This window comes from Trichosurus vulpecula, chromosome 5, assembly GCF_011100635.1.
Source record: "Trichosurus vulpecula isolate mTriVul1 chromosome 5, mTriVul1.pri, whole genome shotgun sequence".
NCBI lineage: Eukaryota > Metazoa > Chordata > Mammalia > Diprotodontia > Phalangeridae > Trichosurus > Trichosurus vulpecula.
Window position 1 is genome coordinate 43345166 of NC_050577.1, and position 18502 is coordinate 43363667.

Sequence of the window (18502 nt, forward strand, 5' to 3'; positions counted from 1 at the left end):
GTTTGAATGTATTAATTTCATTTTATCAGCTAACTGTTACAATCTTTAGACCATAAATTAAACTATGTTTGCATACACCTATTTTAATAATGAAAACGGGCCTCATGAAACTTAACAGTTCATATTACATCTTCACCTTACTTAAAGCATTTACTATAGAGAACAACTAGAAATGTTCATTAATATCAATAAGGTGTATTATAGAATATAAATTCCTAGAAAGAGGGGCTTTCTTTAAATCATTTTATACAAATTAGAACATGTCAGTATATATTTTTTTAATTGCAAGGAGACAGCTATAACAGTAGGGGGAAAACTGTTTAATGCAATGTGATGCTAACTTTTTTTTTTCCGAAAGATTCTTAGTATTTTTTTCCAATTATATGTAAAATTAGTTTTCAACATTCATTTCTGTAAGATTTTGAGTTCCAAATTTTTCTCTCTCACTCCCTTCCCTCCTATCTCCTCTTCCCAAGACGGCAAGCAATCTGTATAGGTTACACATGTACAATCACATTAAACGTATTTCCACATTCATCATGTTGTGAAAGAAGAATCAGAACAAAAGGGAAAAACCTTGAGAAAGAAAAAACAAAACAAAAAAACAAAACGAAAGTGAAAATAGTCTGCTCCGATCTGCATCCAGACTCTATAGTCCTTTCTCTAGATGTGGGCGGCATTTTCCATTATGAGTCTTTTGGACTTGCCCCGGATGACCGTATGGCTGAGAAGAGCTAAGTCTGTTACAGCTGATCATTGTACAATGTTGCTGTTGCTGCATACAGCGGTCTCCTGGTTCTGTGATGACAACTTTGAAACTGTTGGCGTGTTTAATAACAAAGTATATTAAATGCTTTGCACAGTATGAAATTTATAGAGAGACTTTCTGTCCTTGAATTTCTGTAGGCTAATAAACGGTTATTTGTTCAGAAAGCTCGACTAGCCAGATTGTTTGTTCTTGAGCAGAAGCTGGGGAGGTCAAGTGCCAGGAAGAAATCCTGAAGTTTATTTAAATATAGTACAGCGAGCGCTGTCCAAGCTAAATATCTACTTTAAGTACGGCACTCTGCTGGGGGGAAATAAAAATGAGTAACACATAATCTTTCATGCCTAGAACTTTCTCTCTTTTCATCTCCACTTCCTGGCTGTCTTGTTTTCCTTCAAGTCCCAGCTAAAGTTCTCTCTCTCTCTCTCTCTCTCTCTCTCTCTCTCTCTCTCCCTCCCTCCCTCCCTTCCCCCCTCCCCCCTCTCAATATATATAGGTGCATAGGGATGTGTGTGCGCATGGTTCAGAGGAAACATAGCTAATAGAGGGAATCAAGACTGAACTTAGGTCCTGGTGAATACATCATAGGACTAATTGTTACTATTATTTAAGACCGGGAGAGACCTTAAAGATTATGGAATCCAATTCTCTCACGTTGTTATAGATGAGGAAAGTGAATCCCAGAGAAAGTAAAAAGTGACAAATACCAGACTGGAAACGACACTGAGGTCCTCCCCATTCCTGATGTTCTTCCCACTAGATCCTGCTTCCTCTCAGAATGGGGAGACTTCTTATATATAAAGACCAAGGAGAGACACGTGCCAAGCAGGGACACAGGATGACTACAGATAGAAGCAGGGAAGCCCAGGATCTAGCTGGGCAGGGGGAGCAGTACAGCTCGGCTAGAGCACAGAATATATGAGGGGGAACAGAGGAAAACAATAGTCAGAGATGGGTTGAGGCCAAATGACGGAGGCCGTCCCACGTCAGTCTGTACTGGGTTTGTCTATTACTCACACCTTCCCTCGGATTCTCTCCAATTTAACCTGTCCCTATTTTGTTCGTATATGGTTGTTTGCGTGCTGTTTCCCCATATGAGCTCTTTGGGAGCAGGGACTGCTTTGTGCCTTTTTTCGTATCACAAATAAGCATTTATTAAGCACCTACTGTGTGTGAGGCACTGTGCTAAGCAGCGGGGATACAATTTTTTTGGCTGGCAGGGGGAGGGGGAGGCAATTGGGGTTAAGTGATTTGCCCAGGTTCACACAGCTAGTTTAGGGTCAAGCGTCTGAGGCTGGATTTGAACTCAGGTCCTACTGTAATGAAAGCTAAAGAAAAACTCGGAGCTATGTGAGCGCCGAAAGACAAAATAAAGGTCTATTCACAAACTGAAGAAGGAAAAGGAAAACAGGAGAGGTGAAGACATATGTAAATGCTGATTTGCTTAAGTTATATGATACCAATTCAATGAAACACACGTTCACTAGGCGCCTGGGCACGTGTTCCTTACCTCTCCAGGATTCAGTTTGTCTTCATCTGTAAAATGAGAAATTGGAGCAGATGATATTTAAGGTCCTTCCTAGCTCTAAAATCCTACGAGGCAGCATGGTGAAGTGGGTAAAGGTGGGCCATGGTGGGAGGCAGATTGAGGTTAAAGTCTTGACTCCGGGATACACTAGCTGTGTGACTCTGGGCAAGTCGCTTAATCTCTCCCATCACCGCAGGCGACTCTTTAAGTAGATGAATTGCCAATTTCTATCGGTGCAGGGAACTTCCAGGCTAGGCGTTCCCTACGGAAAGGAAATCTCAAGTCCAGTCCAAAAAACAAATTCTATTCTATGTATTATATTAAAGCTCAGGAAGGACAGCTGCTCCAACTTTGGGTTAGTTCCAACTCAAATAAGGCTATCATCGAACAAGGCCATGTTCTGCCTGGGCCTGAATTAGGGCACTTGGACAGCTTCTGAAGAGTCACTTTTAACAAAATGATCAGAGGGTCCTCTTATCCGGAGACCAATGTTATGGGAAACACCAAAGAGACTGAGGAGCAAATATAACTGAATGAGGAGTCTTTTGTGACTTAAAGTTTACCAGGCCATTAAAATTCCAAATCAAGGAAAACCAACCAGTCAGCTATTGAGGAGCTGCAGTTGATGGCCCTGATGTGGGTTAGAGATACTCATCACATTCTGTCTTAGGGTTAGGTGCAAGAGAATGCCTAAACCTAGAACATCTTCATAAAGTCATCCTCACGAGAGACATTTAGCATCTCAAGATTTTTACAGGAAAGGCAGAATGATGTAGTGAACTGGGCCTGGATAACTGAAAAAACCTCAAGAAGAATGAACATTTCAATAAAGAAAAACCAAAAAGAGGACTGTATCTGAAACTGTGACCTACTGTTACCTAGTTTATTTTTGAGCATATGTTAAATAAAACAGGATAGAAATAGAATTGCCCTTTTCTGCACTTTCTTCTGCTTCTGTGTATTTTTTTTAAAGTCTCATCAATACTCTTCTTTCATCAATCTCAATATTCCATCTCTCACCTCTCCCAGCCCACACTTATCTTGAGGGCCAACCCAAGAATCTCGCAGTTGCCAGAGAATTCAGAGAGAACTGAGTCTGATTCCCTTATTTTTACAGACAAGGATGCTCAGGTCCAATGAGGTGGTCTGTTAGTGACCAAGATGTTCCAACTCCTGGACTGCAAAATTTTTAAATAACCCTATTCTATTACAGCCCTGATGACGTTCTTTTGGGAAGAGATGTATCATTTCCACATAAAAGAACTAGAGATTCCGGGCTCTCTCTCTCACGTCTCACTCCTTATTAGTACGGAAACTAAAAGACAGCAGTCTCACTACAAGACTTAGCTTTACTATGGTGCTCTGGGTCCCTCTAAGGCAAAGTCCTCTGGGTATTTTATGCAACTTAAGCCCCTTGACATGCATTGCCAGGGGCAGAGAAAAGAGCCCTGAACTACTACGCATCAGAAAGTCCTGGGCTGGAGTCCTGGTGACCCCCTAACCCTCACCTGCAAAACAGGGAAGGTGACACCCACCTTGCCTCCTGGAAGGGTTGATACTTTTAAAAAAAAGAAAGATGTTGGGGATAAGAGATAGCAAGGTCACGGGGGAGTAAAGACTATCTAGGGTCATGTCCTGTGTATACTGACATACAGCCTGCTGGAGGGGCAGAGTCCTCGGCTGGGTGCTCCCTCTTCCAAAGACATCACAGGGGTTATTACTGTAGTTACAATGATCATCTAAGAAAGACCTCTGCCACATCAAGTTCTGCATTGAAATCAGCTGATGTAACACTGAAGCTTCCATGGGCGTCCCCTTCTGAAAATAAAAGGACTGGAGGGGAGTGGGCTAAGGCAGGAGGGTTGGATTTGGAGTCAGAAGACCTAGGTTCAAACCCTATCTCTGCTATTTACTGTCCATGTAACAGCAACAGTATTTTTGTAGTGCTTTAAGGTTTGCAAAGTGTTTTGTTTCCTTCGTTTCCTCATCAGTAGAGTGTGGGTCAAAGCAGAGGGGCTCTCAAGTCCTTTGTCAGGGTTAAATCACACAGACCCAAGATCTGATGTTTCTGATACACAAAAAGAGGCCAGGGGACCTCGGAGGAGCCTGGGGGACCTCGGAGCCTTTGGGGAGGAACTTGGAGGAACCTGGAAGGGGCTTTGAGGAGCCTGGGGAGCCTTGGAGGAGCCTGCAGGACCTCCAAAACAACAGCAACGGAAGAAGGCAATGTAAGAGGGCAGTGGGCTTGCTAGATTTCTGAGACCTGAGTGTCGTATCCTCAAAGGGTCGACAACTTTAATAAGAAGGTCATCTTTCTGTGACAGGGCATGTCATAAGCTGCCCTAGCTCACTCACCATGGGACAGGAACAACAGCAACATTTACTGAGGATCAGACAGGATCAAAAGATCACACGTCTGGTGCAGAAGGGCTTTCACAGAAGCCATCCTTGTTTTATAGAGGAGAAACTTGTTGACTCATCCAAGGTCACGAAGTCACTGTCAGAGGCAGTATTTGAATTCAGGTCTTCTGGACCCCAAATAACTGGACTCTTTCCACTGGGCTGTGCTGCACACAACAAAATTCTGCCTAATGAACAACATGGAGGCTAGAGGAGTTTCAAGAAGAAGTTTTGAACATGTAATTTTCATTCTCAAACTTTTTTAAAAGACAAAAAAGGCTGTAGGGAAGGAAAAGTATGATGAAAATTGAATTGCATTTTTACTTGAGAATTTTTGACACATTTACCTTAAAAACATCATTACTGTTCCACAAAATCAGCCAAACCAAAACACAGCCTTGGGCAGAAGGCAACTGGTCCTGCGGGTGATTTTCAGGGCCTGGTCTTTAAAGACAAGTGAGTTATGGCCCTGTAGTAGTTTCCAATTCATTAGATCACTTAAATATAAAACATGCAGATGTTTTATTAATGGGCTTATTTTCAACTGGCTCTAGGCTGCAAGCACTCTGTCTTATTTCCATGTCAACAGGAAATACGCATGGGAAAATGGGAAGGATATCATAATTATAAATGATTAATATTAAAGATTTGCTGAGAGATGCCAGGCTTTCTATAGAACACAGCTATCTTACCTTGCTCACTATTTATATTTAGAAAGAAAGAAAGAGTGTGGGGAAATGCTGGACTGTGGAAATATAGATAACGGTATGATAAAATATGATAAAAGGTTCATTAATGGGGACCATAGAGTGACTCTCAATCTACTTCCCTTATCAAGTCTATCCCACTCTCCCCAGTGGCTCTTCCAAACTGTCTCCTCCCTCCTCCGGAGCCTCCCATAGCTCCCCTACCCTCACTCTCTCAGCTGGGAACCTTGTCTCATATTTTACAAAAAAAATTGAGGCTGTTGCCTGTGAGTTCCCTGTTTTCCTCTTTTCCTCACTTCCCATCACTCTGATGCCTTCTGCTGCCCTCTCCTCCTTCACTCCTGCTTTAGATGATGAACTGGCCTTACTCCATAACAAAGTCAACCCCTCAACCGGCTGATGTGATTCCATTCCTTCCTGTCTAGTCCAATAGACTGCCCCCCTCTGCCATCCCTATTTCATTTATTTCCAATCTCTCCTGTCTACTGGCTCATTCCTTACTGCTATAAACATGCCCATGTCTCCCGAATTCTGAAAAAACCATCACTGGACCCTGTCACCCTCATGAACTATCACCCTTTACCTCTTCTGCCCTTTGTAGCTCAACTGGAAAAGGCCGTCTACAATGAGTGCCTTTGTCTCCTCTCACTCCCTTCTTAGCCCGTTACAATCTGGCGTCCAACCCTGCCATTCCACTGAACCTGCCCTCTCCAGATGCCAACCATCTCTTAGTTGCCAAACCCAATAGGCTTTTCTCAACCCCTATTCTCCTTGACCTCTCTGTAGCCTCTGACACTGTTGGTAACTCTCTTCTTTAGGCTTTCAGCATGCCATCTCTGCTGGTTCTCCTCCTACATCTCTGACTGCTCCTTGTCTCCTTTGCTGGATCCTCCTCCAGATCATGCCCTCTAACCACAGGTGTCCTTCAGGGCTCTGTACGACATCCTCTTCTCTTCTGCCTCTATACTGCTTCACTGGATGATTCCAAGACCTACCATGGATTTGATGAGCATCTCCATGCTGATGATTCTTAAATCTACCTACCTTAGGATCTCCCTGCTGCCTCAGTTTCACTTCTCTGACTGCTTTACTCAGCACATCTAAACTGAACTTGTTGCCTTGCCCCTAACCACTCAACTCCCCTTCCCTATCACTGCAGATGACAACACCACCTCCCCAGTCTCTTGGGCTCATTCTGGATCCCTCACTCTCTCTTCCCTACCCGCTAGCTCTAAATCCAAGCTGGTGCCAAGGCCTGTCGATTTCACCTCTGTCCCATGGCTCTCACTGCCCTTCTCCCCTCTGATAGTGTAGACCCTCGTGCCTTCTTGGGTGGTGGGGGAGTCTGCCTCCAGGATCTCCCCATTCAAATCTATCCTCCATTCTGCCCCAGAATGATTCTCCCAAAGTACAGGTGTGACTCTGTCACTCCTTTGCTCAATAAACACAGCTGGCTCCCCATCCCCTCCAGGGTTTGGCATTCAGAGTCCTTCAGAGCCTTGCCCCCTCTGACCTTTCCAGTCTTATGGCCCACACCCTCCATGCACCCTTTGATCCAACAACATTCATCTTCTGGCTGTTCCATGAACAAAACACTCCATCTCTTGGCTCTGGGCATTCTCTCTGTCAGTCCCTCATGCCTGGAGTACTCTGCCTCCTGACCTCCCCAGTTTCCTTTAGGTCCCAATGAAATCCCATCTTTTACTTTCACAGGAGCCTTCCCCAACCTCTTTTAATTCTAATGCCTTCCTTCTCTTAATTATTTCCTATCTGCCCCATAGATAGCTTGTTTGTACCTATTACTTTGCCTGCTGTCCCCATTAGGTTATAAGCTCCTTGAGGGCAGGGACTGTCTTTTGCTTCTTTTTGTATCTTCAGTGCTCAGCACAGTGTCTGGCACACAGTAGGTGCTTAATAAATGTTTACTGACTGACTGTAGAGACAGCTCTCTAAGATGAAAAGACTAAGGGCCAGAGAGCTCAAGAGCCTAGTACAGACTCACCTGGCCAGTTAGGGGCTAGAGAAGATCAGGGTCAGAAGGATCCTCCACACTGATTTACTTTAAACCCTAATTTTCCATAAGACAGAACTGAAGCCCAAGGTACATAGTGATCAGTGAGAGATCAGAACAGCTGAAGTCCTGGAGCTGAGGCTGGGCCTGAAGATCTCCAGCCACTGGGCAGTGGCTAAATGCTTTCCTCTTTTCAAGCAAAGACTCTGGCCAGACTTTCCAGGAAAATAACAACAACTAACTTTGTTATGGGACATGCAAAGTACACTGTCTCCTTTGAACCTTGTAACAACCCTGGGATTTGGGTGCTATCATAGTCTCCATCTTACAGAGGAAGTCACATGCTCAGGTCACACCAACTAGTGCCTGAGGTGGGATTCAAACTAGGCTCTTCCCGACTCTTAAGTCCAGGGCTCTCTCAACCCCAACAAGCTGCCTCATAGAAGGCATTTTTAAAAATGCCTTCTACATCACAATAGGGCAATTTTTAAATAGCTCGTGCTTTCAGATCAATTTTGTTCTGAATCAAATATCACAAAGAAGGGTGTAACTGTTGATTATGATTGTTGATTGTGGTTTATAACTGGGAACACCACTGGGAGTGATGAGAGGGAGTGTGTTCTAGTGTGGAGGTACCAAATTCTAATAGAAATGTACTCCTAAAGGCTACAGATTGACTTAGAAAACCACAAGTTAACATTATCCACATTACATTGCATTTTCATTTATTTGTTAAATATCTCCCAATTACATTTTAGTCTGTACTGCACTTGGGAGTTTTGTAGGAGGAGAGTTTGACAGGTGTGGAGTAGAGGGCAGAGAGCCAGCTTCAACGGCCACCACTTGTGTATGCTGGCTGTGTGAACCTCGGCAGGTCGCTGGATTTCTTAGGCGCATCTCTAAGATCAGAACGCCAAATGATTGTGTTTTGCTCACAGCTGGCTGTCAATTTGCCAGACTTATATCTAACATTTTGGTAACATAACACTGCCCATTAGAATACCCAGAAATAGGCCCCAACTATAGGCATCCATCACTACACCTGGGTTTCTTCAACTGTTGGGATTTGGTGTTCGAATTAGATGCGTGGTTGTTCATTTCATCGTCAGCTTTGTTTATCAAGTCTTTTGTCTTCTTGTTTTTAAATACTCTCAGTTTTGCTTAATTGTCCATAATGGTCACTGGGGATCAAAAATATTTATAGTTTTTAAAGAGAAATGATTACCACACATAGGTTAGTATGTTACTGGGCATGTGCAATGAACTCAAGCTTGCTTAACTCTCACCTATGCCCTGTGAGTCTCTACTTCAGCTGACTCTGTGCCCTGTATGCCACTGAAAAGTGAACAGATGTTTTAGTACAAAAAAAGCCAATACAACAAAAATTAGGAGAGAAGCAGAAAATTGGGAGAAAATCTTTGCAACTAGTATCTCTGATAAAGGCCTCATTTCTAAAATATACAGGGAACTGAGCCAAATATATAGGAATACAAGCCATTCCCCAATTGAGAAATGGTCAAAGGATATGAACAGGCAGTTTTCAGAGGAAGAAATTAAAGCTATCTATAGACATATGAAAAAATGCTCTGGATCACTACTGATTAGAGAAATGCAAATCAAAACAACTCTTAGATATCACATCTCTCCTGTAAGATTGGCTAAAATAACAAAGCAGGAGGATGATAAATGCTGGACAGGATGTGGGAAAATTGGAACATTGTTACATTGCTGGTGGAGTTGTGAGATGATCCAGCCATTCTGGAGAGTAATTTGGAACTACACCCCAAGAGCCATAGGAATGTTCATACCCTTTGACCCAGCAATACCACTTCTAGGGTTGTATCCCAAAGAAATCACACAAGAGGGAAAGGGACCCGTATGTACAAAGATATTTATAGCGGCTCTCTTTGTGGTAGCCAAGTATTGGAAATCAAAGGGATGCCCATCAATTGGGGAATGGCTGAACAAGCTGTGGTATATGAAGGTAATGGAATACTATTGTGCCATAAGAAATGGGGATGATACGGACTTCGTAACAACCTGGAAAAACCTACACGACATAATGCTGAGTGAGCGGAGCAGAGCCAGGAGAACATTGTACACAACCATAGATATATGGATTCCGTGAGGACCAACCCTGACATACTTTGCTCTTCTCAGCAACGAAAGGTGCAAGGACAACTCCAGGGGACTCACGAAGGAGAATGCTATCTACATCCAGAGAAAGAACTGTGAAGTTTGAATGCAGATTGAAGCGCACTACATGCTCGCCTTTTTTCTTCTCTTTTGTTTTTGTTTTTGGGTTTTTTTTTTTTTGGTTCTGTCTCTTCTTTCTCATGATTCATTCCATTGGTGATAATTCTTCTCCACAGCTTGACTAGTGTATAAATTAATTCAATGTGAAGTTATACATGGTAGATATATGAGATTCCATGCCGTCTTGGGGAGGGAGGGGGGAGGGAGGGGAGAAAATCTGGAACTCAAAATTATGTAGAACCGTATGTGGTGTACTAAAAATAAATTTAAATAAATAAAAAAAAAAAGAAAAGTGAAGAGATGTGCTACTGTGGCCCTGTCTACCCCACACCTTTTTCTCTTCATGGTCTCCCTTTGAACAATGAGAGAAACACTGTGTCACACCAAAGTGATTGTCATGAGTAGGAGACAAATAGGGAAAAAACAAATATTCCTTCTTTAAGGGAACCAGAAGCCTCTTATCCAAACTTTATATCTTTGCCATGAAGACTGTCCATACACTTAAAATGACATATTTTTTAAAGGAAAAAATATATTGGTATACCCTGAAAAATAACCTAGATTATAGGCCACAGTCAGGTTTGAGACAAGTCAAATTAGAGCAACAGCATAGCCTATAGTTGAACCAAATACGGCATCTAGATTTTATATTTGAAAGGGAATTTAAAATTCTTTTCTTATTTTTCATCACAACTCTGAAAAGATGGTTACTATTATTTCGAATTTCTACTATCTCAATGAACCGTCTGTGCAGGGAAGATCATAGAAAGCATGCATTAATAAGTCTAAATGTAACCAAGACCTTAAGACTATGAACCAATGATATATTTATGCCTTAGTTCCATGTAGGCAGCTGGGGGTAACATAGATAGAGCAGCAGGCCTGGAGTCGGGTAGATCTGAGTTCAAATCCAGCTTCATTCACTTCCTAGTTGTGTGACTCTGGGCAACTCCCTTCACCTCTGTCTGCCTTGATTCCTTCATCTGTAAAATGGGGATCCCAATGGCACCTCCCTCCCAGGGTTGTTGTGAGGATCCCATAAGACACTCATTGTAAAGCACTTTATAAACCTTAACAAACACATTTGAAAAGGTCATCGAGGTGGTCACATTAATACAAAAAGTCACCGAGAATCGGAAAGAGAAGCATTGAAATTGAAACCAAGGGCTAAAAGGAGGATTAAATGTAATAGGCCTAATCTTCCCCACTGTTCCAAAGGCACAGCGAATACGCCAGACACAAAACCCTATTTTCCTAAGAGAGGAAACTGAGCCAATAAAAGGAAGGCAGAAGTATAAACGAGAGCAGGATTTCAGGGCAAAAGACAATCCCAAACCAGAGTTCTGAAGGAAGCAGTCAGAAGGGCCAGAACATACGAAGTAACGAGAGCTGACATTCATATACCACTTTACCCACATTATTAACTCACTGGATCCTTACAAAGTACCTGTGAGGCTCAGAGGTGAAGGCACTGGCCTGTGGTCACATAATGGGGAGGGCAACAGCAGGGCCAGAGCTGGAACCCAAGGTCCTCTGATTTCAAATCCTTTAAAAAACATTCTTTTACATGTTAAAAAAAATCTTAGGAATATAGACATATTTTTAAAAAATGTATTTAATATGCTTACTACAAAAAGGAGATCTGAGAAACCGCCTCCAGGGAAGCCCGACCCTCAGAAAGGATAGAAGTCATATGAATCTCAGCAGAAAGGAGGAGAGCTTTCAAAATGAATGGCAATTGAAGGACACTTGTTTTAGGATTCACACCTAACCTTCTGAATAAACACATTCTCTGATGAACAATTCTCTTTAAATTATTTTGTTAAAAAAAGGAGAAAGCTTGGGCAGCAAAAGTGATCTTTTTCTTAATTTAGAACAATTTAATATAATTACTAAAGATGCTTTATCCCCTTTCTGTCATCCTACCAACAGAAAAGCTTAACCGCTAAAAAGATAACAACATTGAACCACTGGAATGCTACACTTAGAACAGTCTAAAGAAATAAAAATTTGTCTTTCTACCACATTCTTAACCCTCTCCTGCTTTGCCTTTTTTTTGGGGGGGGGGAAGAGAGAGAGAGAGAGAGAGAGAGAAAGAGAGAGAGAGAGAGAGAGAGAGAGGGAGAGAGAGAGAGAGAGGGAGAGGGAGAGGGAGGGAGGAGAGAGAGAGAGAGAAGAGAGAAGAGAGAGATTAAAATAACATCTAGCATAACAATTGCTTTTTTTTATTAGAAATAAAATACTATATGCAAGTACCAACATGTAAAACATTGTGGTTACTTTCAAAAACATTTTTAGAATATTTCTGCATTTATATTTATAAGCCTGGACCACACAGCATTGGATTTTTGCTCTAAAATGCAAACAATTGGTTTCACAATATGAAGCTCCTCAGTTTCAGTGTGGTAGTCTTTAACTAGCCTACCCTTAGGGGCTGTGATCACTAGAGAGCGAAGCAGCTGTTAATGATGTCTGACCTGTCAACAAGGTACAAATCGGTGGTATTGTTCTGGTGGCAAGAATAAGCAAAAAAAAAAAAGAAAAAGAAAACCACCACCAGGCTTCAGCACTTACAAGAGGAGGAAACAACAAAATGTCATAAAATGTTTTCCAGTGAATGATTCTAAGGCATTTTTACTGGCTGTTTTTCATTCTAAAGATTTATGAAATAGTGAACATTTAACTCTCCTTATCAAACAATGGAAAGGAGATTCTCTTGGATGTAAACTGTATGGCTATTTATTGAAACTCAGAAATCAAGGCATCAAAAACAGACTAAAGTAACATCCTGCTTTGGCAAAAGTCCAAAGCAGCTTGGCTGAGATACCCTTCCCCATATGTTATCTGACACTGACTGTTTAAGAAACTTAGAGCTTGTTGGTTTCTGGCTCATCTAAGTATCTCTTCTTCATTAATGGAGAAAATTTGCTACCCTAATAGCAGTTATATTCTCAATGTACATATGGTGATGCATTTTACATATTGTAAAATGACAATAAAATGCCAGACCAATCCTAAAATAAAAATGACCAGGTGCTGACATACCTGCTTGGTAGTGCCAATCGGTTCTGCTTTTCCCTCACCCTCCCTTAACCTAAATGCACTCATACTTTCCAAGCTTGACAAGTATAGACCCATTTTGATGCGTCTGCTTTCAAGTATTAAGGACAGAACACAGCTTGATGGACTATTTAATCCCTTTGTGTCTGTTCAACTTGGAAAGACATGCCAAGATACAAAAGAAGGATGAAGGCTTATTAAATACCTGAAAAAGATTTAAAATGGTGCTAAGTATTATTCCCATTTGAGCTGCAATACTAGACCAGTGCAGTATCCTGGCTAAAAACTTGGTTTTTAACCCAAAAAAGCACAGACTATGGTACCAGACCAGGAAGCAAAGGGTTAACTAGTTTCCACAGAAAATTCTGCCCAATCTTTTTTTTTTTTTAACTTGGAAAGATGACACTTAGAGCTTCTAAGCCTCAAAAGGACTTGCAACAAGCCCCTACATCAACATTCCTGTGTCCCCAACAATCCAATTAGGTCCTCTGTTTCTAATAAATCCATAGTGCAGCATCTTACACTCAATACACAACAAATGTTGAAATGAACTGAACGATGAGCTAACTTTTACAAGGAACAACTGACTCTAAAATTTTTATCTGCCTTTGCATTTTTTCAGAGTTGTCTTAAGTTACGATAGCTTTGGCACTCTTTGGGCAAGAAAGCTATCTAAACTACATTTAACTAACGTGGAATTCTAATCTAAATAGGAATAGGGAGTGAAAAGCAGAGTGGGAAATCATTATTCTAAATATTAAAAGGGTACTCATCCTGCAAAAAGTATAAAAAACCACCCATGACATTCCTTTAAAAAGCATGATCGCCAGCCCTTACTCAAGGAAACATGATTCTGACCTGCCATGATCAATTAATACTTATTAACTGTCCATACGGTGATCAGATGCTACTAAACTTGGTACAATCAGGGTGATGATTTATAATTAAGATAAAGATGAAGTCCTCTCTCTTTCTCTGAGGAGCTTACAAGTCAGCTCAGAAAAGATCAGACTGGCAAGTCAATTAGAGTCAATTCTCTTCCATCATTGCCCTTCACTTTTTCTGCCATTTATACAATTTTTTCCTCCAGACTTACTATATTTGTGTGCATTTCTCAGAAACACTTGATAAGTATGACCCCTGGTTGCTATGAAACCAGCCTTCAATCGCAGGCAAGAGATTTCTAATGTAGCAGAAAGAACAGTGACTCGGGAAAACTGGCCTGTGGTTCTTGCTTCACCATCATCTAAATAGCTGGATGATCCTGAACCAGTTACTTTGCTTTTCTGGGCCTCAGTTACCTGATCTGTAAAATAGGAGGAGGGAGAAATGGGTATGGCCCTTAGGATCTTTTCTGGCTCTATTATTTTATGATTCACTGATTTCAGATGAGTCCTAACTTCTCTGGTCCTCACTTTATTTATAAGGCAGGATGGTACAGGACAAGTCACTGGAGACTGAGATTGTTTTAAGCTCAGAATCCCATAAACCAATGAATACCTGCTCCCTCCAGTCATTCGCAGTTCTAACACTCTACGGGTTGGGTTTTTTTTTTTTAATTGTGGTAGGTTATTTTACTGATCATAGTTACTGTCTTTTATACACATGATCTTTGCAAAATTGCTGTTACAGTTTAATTTTTTTTTCTACCAGTTCTGTTCACTTGACTTTGGATCGATTCATATAAGATTTCCCAGGTTTTTCTGAGACCATTCCCTTGATCATTTTTAATACCACAATAGTGTTTCATCTCTTTCATATATCACAACTTGTTGAACCATTCCTCAATTAATAGACTTCCCCCCATTTTCCAATTCTTTGCCACCACACACAAAAAAAGGCTGCTATTGTACAAATAGGTCCTTTTCTTTGATCCATTTGTGGTTTAGATGTAGTAGTGGTATTGCTGGGCCAAAGGATAGGCACAGCTCAGGAGCTTTTCGGGAAGAGTTCTAAAATGCTTTCCTGAATGGTTGTACTAATTCATAGCTCCACAGTGTATTAGTGAACGTACTTTCCTATAGCTCCTTCAGTAGCTGTCATTCCCTTTTTCTCTCATCTTAGCTAACTAATGGCTATGAGGCAACATCTCAGTATTTTTTAATTTACATTTTTTAAATTAGTGGTTTAGAGCATTTTTCTAATGACTGTGGATAGCTTTGACTTCTTCCTCTGAAATCTGCCTGATCACATGTCTTGAATGTTCATCAACTCTAGAAAGGCTCTTAATTTTATAAATTTGGCTCAGTTCCCTACCTATTCGTGAAATAAGATTTTTATCAAAGAAACTTACTGCAAAGTCCACCCCACCCCAACCAGTTTATCGGTTTTCTTCTGATTTTAGCTATAATGGCTTAGCTTATGTAAAAACTCTTCAACTTCATAGAATCAAAACTGCACATTTTTCCTCCTGTGAACTTCTGTGTCTATTGTTCTGGTCATTATTTCTTTCCCTTTTCATAGAACATGTTCTACTACTTTGTAAACGATATGGCCATCTGTGTCTAAATCATGTGTCCATTTTGAGCTTATCATGTTATATGGTGTGACATATTGCTCTATGCCCAGTTCCTGCCAGTTTACATTACAGTTTTCTTAGCTTTTTTTGTCAAATAGCCAACTTTTGCCCTAACAGTTGGGATCTTAGGGTTTAGCAAACATTAGGTAGTGTGCGCATTTGTATCTAATCTGTTCCACTGATCAGGGCAGAATACAGCTGGATGGACTATTTAATCTCTCTGTCTCTGTACAACTTGGAAAGACATACCAAGATACAAAAGAAGGCTGAAGGCTTTTTAAGTATGTGAAAAAAATGTAAAACAGTGCTAAGTAGTATTCCCATTTAATCTGCAATACTAGACCAGTGCAGTGTCATGGCTAAAAACTTGGTTTTAACCCAAAGAAGCACAGGCGATGGTACCAAACCAGGAAGTGAAAGGTTAACTAGTTTCCAAAGAAAATTCTGCCCAGTCTTTTTTTAAAAAATCTTGAAAGATGACGCGTAGAGCTTCTAAGCCTCAAAAGGTCTTGCGACAAGCCCTCTACTCCTTATCCGTACAAAATCGTGTTGATGAGTATGGGTTTGTAGAACAGTTTAACACTCTTCCTTCACATTTTTTCATTGATTTCCTTGATATTCTTTTTTTCCTCCACTTAACAGCATTTTATTTTTTCTAGTTACATGTAAAGATAGTTTCCAACATTCACTTTTATAAGATTTTGAGTTTCAAGTTTTTTTCTCCCTCCCGACCCTCCCAAAACTACGATTTCATAAGGTAACAAATGATTCTAAAGGCACACAGCCCTGCTACAGACACAAACAAGGGGGCCTGCAACATCACAAAAAGTTTGTCCAAGGTAACATTGAGGAAAATACTGATGAGGCTACAGAGTGGCATGTGGGGATAGTGTTAGACTTGGGAGTCAGGAAGACTTGAGCATGAATTCTGCCTTGGAGGCTTCCTAACCTCAGTCTCCTCCTCTGTAAAACAGGGATGATAATAACCCCCATCCCACACAAGTAAAGTGCTTTGCAAACCCTAAGGTGCTACATAACTCCAGCTGCCATGATGATGGTGATGACAGACTTCAGAAAGCTCTATTTGTTGCCCTGATGGTGAAATTCTAAAATGCCACATTCTGAAGAGTTATTTTCTCATCAAAGTATGACAAGTGATATCCCAGGTAATTTATTAATTTCCCTCAATCTGTGTTTTGAGGTCTTTGCTCCCACTTGCTTCCAGAGAAGTAAAAACAAAAAAAAAGAGAGAAAACTTCATTGTTCACCCAATACAGGCCTCACTGGGGGAGGTAGAAGAGTTTGCTTTTCTGTATTCTTTTACTTCAAAAAGACTTTTCCATCTTTGTTTCTTCATCCTCACAATATTTCTGTGGAATAAGCCCAGGTATTTATTACCACTTCATAGGCTGGGAAATTCACATGTAGAAAATATAGTCACAGCTGGTCTCCGGATTAGTCAGACAGTGCTGCTGTGTCTCCCCTTCTCAGGGCACAGCTGTGCGGTGGCATTCCAGGGTCGCCAGGGATGCTGGGGAGTGAAACCCTACCTTGTGTTAGCGTCTTCTCCCTATATCACGAGAGTTACCTCAATCGGCAAGTGCTTATTAAGCAACTACTTTGTTCCAGGCACGGTGCTATGTACTGCCGATATAGACACAATGGATGAAACAATCCCTACTCAAGATGCTTATAATCTAATGGGAGAGACAAGTACAGTATATGAGTATATACAGAATAAATGCAAAGAGAATAAAAACAAAGAAATACCACTAGTCAGGGAGACCACAGTAGGCACTTAATAAATATTTAGTGATTGATGAGAAGAGACACAAGGATGAGAACGATTATATAAGAAATTTCAGGTTTAACAACTGATGAGCCATGTTCAGGAAGTAATGCTACTGAACTGAATCTGGACGTTGGAGGAGCTGGATGAGATCATCTCTGTGATCTCTTCCAGCGTTAAGTCTATGATCCTATGAACCTAAAAATTACTCTGAAGTTACGGCAAAAAGTGGGTTAAAAAGTACTGTATTCCCAGTGGAGGGGAGAGGCAGAACTTGAGAATTTCTGGAAGAAGACAAGAAGGCCTCTCTGCTGCACTAAACCTGAGCCAGAGAGAGGCCTAAGGATGCTGCAGAGAGCATGAGGAAGTCTGAGCCCACAATAGCGCTGCCACTCACTCACTCACTCGATAACCTTTAAAGTCTATAAAATGGGGTTAATGTTGCCTTCCCTGGACTGACCTCAGAGGGATGCAGGGAGGATTAAAAGGAGATAATGGCTAGAGAGCTTTCGGGCTGCCAGGGAAAAAAAAAGTACCAGCATTGTCTAAAAACAAGCATTATCATGGTTCAATCCCAGGCAAAGATTATCCAGGATTTAAACGATTTACTTTGATGCCCCACAGAGAAGCTGACGGCTCATTAGAGAGTTTCTTAAAGGCTGTTCTCTGTGCCTGAAATCTAATTTACGTGCACACCCACTTTCACTTAGTGGGTTCCTGAGCTCACCAGGTGGGTGCTCCTTCCCCTGAAACAGATCTCAATTCCTCCACACTTCCTTTCTCGGGTGAGTGTCGCTGTCTTTCTGCAGACCCACCCTCCAAAGAGGAGGGGAACTTCTTTTGTCAGTGTCTCGGGGTTACCCCATCGAGCACTGTCCATCTCCTTGTTGCTACAGGAGCAGCCCTCATCCTTTTCAACCAGACGTGTCCTGGAACACGCCACCTCTCTTGGGGAAGGGGGGCAGACATGCTGCGGCCTACTCAAAAAGCCCACAGGAGACAACATTCTCCAGCCTGCTGTATTTGTGGGCAGGTGGCAGGGCCCTCTCCTGCTTTAAAGTCTCATTTACCAAACCCTCACGGCATTCTCCTGGAGTTACGGCCTTCACTATCCTTCCTAATGGCTCATCTTCTCAACACCCAGAGTGTCAGATAGCTTTGTTCAAATGTTTTTATCCTCTCTTCTTCATTCTTTCTTACAAGGGGCAGCCCTTTGAATGGGCACATGGGGAAGGTAGGAGATGAAGGTGACGGAAAAACAAAAGATAACAATAATCTTTTTTAAAGGAATGGATTTGGCATGAGGAAAGAACTGGGTTCAAATCCTGGCTCTGAGACTTATGAGTTGAGTGACACTGGGCAAATCATTAAACTGTGATGCCCAGTTTCCTCATCTATAAATTGGGGACGGTAATGTTTGTGATTCTTATATCCCACAGGGCTGTTACTCTGGATCTTTCCTCAGCA

At 41.5% G+C, this 18502-nt stretch overlaps 1 protein-coding gene across 1 annotated transcript in view; it reads right to left on the reverse strand.

The window, feature by feature from the left end:
• Positions 1–18502, reverse strand: part of LARS2 (leucyl-tRNA synthetase 2, mitochondrial) — a 176645-nt gene that overhangs the window by 67853 nt on the left and 90290 nt on the right. The gene's annotated exons all lie outside the window — the stretch shown is intronic.